The sequence below is a fragment of the Astatotilapia calliptera genome, chromosome 10 (assembly GCF_964374335.1).
Source record: "Astatotilapia calliptera chromosome 10, fAstCal68.1, whole genome shotgun sequence".
NCBI classification, from domain to species: domain Eukaryota; kingdom Metazoa; phylum Chordata; class Actinopteri; order Cichliformes; family Cichlidae; genus Astatotilapia; species Astatotilapia calliptera.
Window position 1 is genome coordinate 8,383,749 of NC_137431.1, and position 4,242 is coordinate 8,387,990.

Here is a 4,242-nt window from a genome sequence, read left to right on the forward strand (position 1 = left end):
AGACTACTCTTACTAATATTCACCAATTCCATATCCTCAGTTGAGGATGTGATAACACCCATGGTCTGTTATGTATTGTACCTATATTTGAGTAAACGCAATCCATCCTCCTATCTTCTGGTGGTGTAGTGGTGCCACATTTATTTATTTATTTATTTATTGTCTGGCTGGTGGCACTCCCTGTTCATGTGAGTATTAGATGTGAGTAAATTACATGAGTCATTCTGACCAGTCACAATGAAAGTTAAAAGGGTGATGCCTGCTGCTATATCAGAATTAGCCAGAAACGCCCTTGGCTTTTTGTTGTGAAGAGCTCTGTTTAGTTGTCACTATAATGTAACGTGAATATGCATGACTTTAGGTGTTACATAATAACCAATGGTATGCATGTGTATATGTGATGATGTCACACAGGGAGACAGAGCCAGCTGATAATATATGTGTTGCTGCTTTTTTATTGTTGCCTTGCTGTATAATGAAAATTGATGCATGCTAAAGAGTGTGATTTCTCTGATTTATTCCTACCTTTCCACTACACGGCACACGTGAAATGTAACACTGAGGTCAAGGAGAGAAGTGAATTAGTTATTAATTGGACAGCACTTGCTCATGAAGTTAGAGTTAGCTCTATTAGAGTTATGTGACAAAGAAAGTTTTTCGCAGTACACTGCACTTCTGTGAAATACTAATTTCACCATGATTCAAGAACTTGTAGAACTGCCTTTAGCAGCAATAACTTGAAGTAATCATTTTCTGTAGGACTTGTTTTTGGCTCACTCGTTCTTTACAGCGTTGCTTTAGTTCATTGAGGTTTGCGGGCATGTGTTTATGCACAGCTCTCTTAAAGTCCCACCACAGCATTTCATTTGGGTTGAGGTCTTGGGACATTGACTTCTTCTTTTTTTCAGTCTTTCTGATTTAAATTTTTCTTTAGATTTTTTTTGCTGTTCTTTAGATCATTGTTCTGTTTCATGAGCCAATTCGGGCCAAGCATTAGCTGCCGGACAGATGTCCTGACATCTGAATCCTGAATACTTTGGTATACAGCGTTCCTGATCAACTCAATGACTGCAAGATACCCAAGTGCTGTGTGTGTAAAACAAAGATAAATCATCCTCCTTCTACCACCATCATGGTTTAGTGTAGGTGTTTGTGCTGACACACTGAGTTTGGTTTGCTCCAAACCTGGCACTGTGCATTATAGCCTAACAATCTCAACTTTGGACTCATCTGTCCACAGGGCATGAATCCAGAAGTCTTGTGGTTTGTTTATATACAACTTTGCAAAGCTAAGCTGTGTACTGTCCTTAATTTTAACATTTAGCATGCTAACAGAGGCCTTTAGTGTCTGCTTTTCTTGGAGCATTACACAATCTGACTTTCGCATTAATTTGCTGGGATGTCCATTTATTGGAAGATTGTGGCATATTGTTAACTCCCCTAAATGCTTCAGACCATCAAACTGTCAAAGCTTCTGCTTTTATAGAAGTGCTCACACTTACTGATAAGCAGTTAAAGAAGTTCCTCAGATTTTGACAGATAGGCCTAATTCAGATTGACTGGCACAGGAAGACCATGTAAGAGTCGTTTTTTTAAGGATGTCAGTATCATTGAAATTGCAAGTGACATGTTGCCTCACTTCCCTTTTGTTTTTGTCACTGCATTGTGGCATCACATTGCTAAAGTGTGTCTCATGTAGCAATGTGGTGTGCTACACTATGTTACAACTAGAAAAAAAAACACAGTTTTTTAATTTGCTGTGCCAGGTATTGTAATGCCACCTGGAACAGCTGACATTGTATATCCAGATCATTTCCAAAGCATTTCGTAAATACATTATTATTTGTGTCCTCATGTGCTTGGCACAAAATGGGACATACTGTGAATGTAGGGAATAGCCTGCAAAACTGTGCTACTGGCTCTAAAAGGCTACTCCTTTAGAGCCACCAGTGGTGATGGTCCTCAGTTGAAAGGTCAGGAGATCAAGTTGTTATGTTTCATCTTCTAAGGACCACGGATGTGTGCAGCAGTTGTACAGATTAAAAACATCAGCCCATGGATATCTGAAGCAATTAACAGCTTTAATTAATAAGTGGTTACAGGTCAAATGAAGCAATTCTGTCCAAGTGCTTCATTTGACCTGTCCAGAAGCTGATGAAATAGCTTTCATATATTGTTACAACCACTTCACCCGCTTTCGTTAGCTGTAGTGTTTGCCAAAACAGCACATTAGGCAGACTGTGCAAACCCTCACCTCCAACAACTTTAAAACAGAGGAAAGATCAAAGATTTCCCTCTCTTTTCTTTCCTGTTCAGTTACTTCAGAAGATCATCATTAGTGCTGCTGTAAACTATTAAAATAAGAGACTGTTTCCTCATCAGGCATTAAATTCATAGCTGAATGAGGTTTGGGGGTGTCTGCAGCCCTTCAATTTTACGCTGAATTAGACAAGCGCTCTGGTTTCAAAGAGAATGCATCGGCAGGATTTAGAAAGCAGCATTAGTGAGAGGTTTCTGTGGCCAAGTCCACACACACATACGTACAAGGGCACACCATGGCTGTGCATACGAGAAGCCAGCCAGGATGGCCTTCGTGGGGTTTCAGACACAGTCAAGTGAATCATTGAAGGAATAAATATTAAAAGACTTTTTGAATATTTAAACAGTTTGCATAATATTGTTGTGTTGTAACATATCAAATGACTTGACATTGTATGTTAATCACACACACTTTTTCCTCCTGCCAGTCCAATAGCCTCTTGGCAGCTGATTCCTCAGCTGTGCAGTTTGGGACACTGCGAGCTTCTCAGATGTCTGCTTTAGTCCATTCAGCCTTTTCCCCGCTGGCCTGAAGGGGACTGGGGATTCTCTTTCCCTCGCTTCTGCTGACTTTGTGCTGATTTGGAAGGAGAAGTGAAGAACTTTTCAGGGGTGTCTGAGTGCGAATCCTGCAGGGGGACTGCCCCTCTGACACACCCCACATACACCCCAAGCCGCATTTGTTTATTTGTTTGCCTGTGTGATCAGCTGCAAAGTGGGTGTCCTCATTCTGCCCCAAATGATGTTGTGCAGATGACAACTTTCGTCAGCATCAGATAGCTGCGTGGCTGTTGATCGGGGGATTTCACCACTCACATAAACCCAATAAGACACCAAAGCCTCCAGCATCAGTTTCTGTTAAAACAAAACAACAACAACAACAACAAAAACACTGTATGATACATCTGTGCTGGTGGAAGAAAAACTGCTCTTTCTGGGAGACTTAAAAGCAATGATTTTACAGGAGACCTGCTCTCAAAAGAGAGAGCAGCTTTTCTTGGCTTGACAAGTGTTCCCTCCTGATGTACCAGGATCAATCTGCAGTTTCTATCTTTATTCTCAAACAGATTACACAGACAAAAAAAAAAAAAGGAAAACAGGATACAGATGGGTTATTTTTATATTTTCCATGATTTATTCAGATGACAGACATTTCTATAAAAAAAACCCCCAGCAACAACAAAAAATAGATACTCTGTGCTATATTCCCTCGTAAGTGAAGCTTCTTGTTGCAATTCCTACAATTTACAATCACAGATGAGAACAGTGCACATACAAGACGTGTGTAATAAGGAATAACAGTACTGAAAAACAAGTGCAAGTATATTTGAATGTTACATGTATGGCGCAGTTATTAAAAACTGTCTATGCTCATGTTAAGACCGTTTCGTGACCATCTGAAGTCAGAAATGATGTTTACACATACAAAGTTTTCCTGAATCTGTCATATCCAGCCTTTTCCCACAGTCGTGCCGACAACCACTGCAGCGTGTTTGGGTTTTTCTGGTCTTGAGTTTTTGCCCAGATGAGCGGCTCTCAAAACACCGGCCCCCTGGATTATTAATATTTATCATTCACACATCCTGCACTGAATTATTGTCAAGAATGGGATGAGATTTTGTCACTAGCTGGAAAAATGAGATCTTGTTTATTTATAAAAACGGGTGCGCCTCTGTGGGGGACATTATTTGTGTCTCACACGCCCTCGCCATGACCCTCAATCCCAAAGATGATGTCATGGATCCTATAGTAAGCAAACCGGAATCGTTGTCACTTTGGTGGGGCTGGGAGTTGTGCAACTGATGAAATGGAGAAATAACTTTGCTAACAGCGATGCAAAGCAGGTCATGTAGACAGACCTGAGGCATCTTAAGCATCTCATTAAAATGTTATTTTCACTAAAGATGAAAGTCTTAATTAGGT